Here is a 922-nt window from a genome sequence, read left to right as displayed (position 1 = left end):
TTTATTTATCTCTCCATATGTTCAATAAGGATATATCATTAAATTCGTTATGTGCCGAGAAATAAAAGTATTTATAGTGAAGAGACTATAGAGGGATCATAAATTTTGCATCTTCTAGAATGAAAATTATACCATTTGCATGAAGAAATTTGAAATCCAAGCATATAACTCATGGTAAAGGTTGTATTTTGATAAAAAAATATTACATTTTTGTAGACTAAGAAAATTGTACATTGTACAGTTGTTCCTCTTCGACCTTTCCTTTAACTACACAGTAAAAATGAAAAATAATATGAATACAGTGCAATCCATGACTACAATTGTCGAACAACTGGTAACTTGTTCCAAACGACTATAGAATTAATCATCCTAATACGAACTTTCCCTTGCCAATAAAAATAACGTACTTATTTTTTTATGTTGTTGTGGGTTGATTTTTCTTGCATCTTTTTATAGCTAATAAAAGGTTGCATACTGCGCACCAATGTTTATTTACTATAGCTGAGGTGAGTAATTTAAGCATATATGTTCTACCAATCAGCATTAGTTATTAAGTAAAACTGGATTTATGTACTAAGCATCTCATATATCTGAAGAAGATCAAAATATGTCTGTGGACAGTGCTTTTATTCCATATATTGTCTAACAGTGGATGGAAATGTGCCTGACAATCAGCAACTATCAAGTAAGTATGCCACCACCGTTAATGTTGGTTGGCTGAATCTGTTTCTCGGGTCGATATTTAGTAGTCGATTTGTCGGGCAGGAAATCCAATTGCTATTGAAAATTAGTTGCGAGTTGATAATTTCAGGTTCGTGAATTTTTTGGGATAGATTCCAGTTTATGTTATTTAGATTACACGTCAAATTATATACTTTGAGTGTGGAGTAGTTTGATGCTCGTAGGAAAATGATAGAGATAC

Source organism: Triticum aestivum, chromosome 6D, assembly GCF_018294505.1.
Source record: "Triticum aestivum cultivar Chinese Spring chromosome 6D, IWGSC CS RefSeq v2.1, whole genome shotgun sequence".
Classification (NCBI taxonomy): domain Eukaryota; kingdom Viridiplantae; phylum Streptophyta; class Magnoliopsida; order Poales; family Poaceae; genus Triticum; species Triticum aestivum.
Note: the sequence above shows the minus strand (reverse complement) of the source record.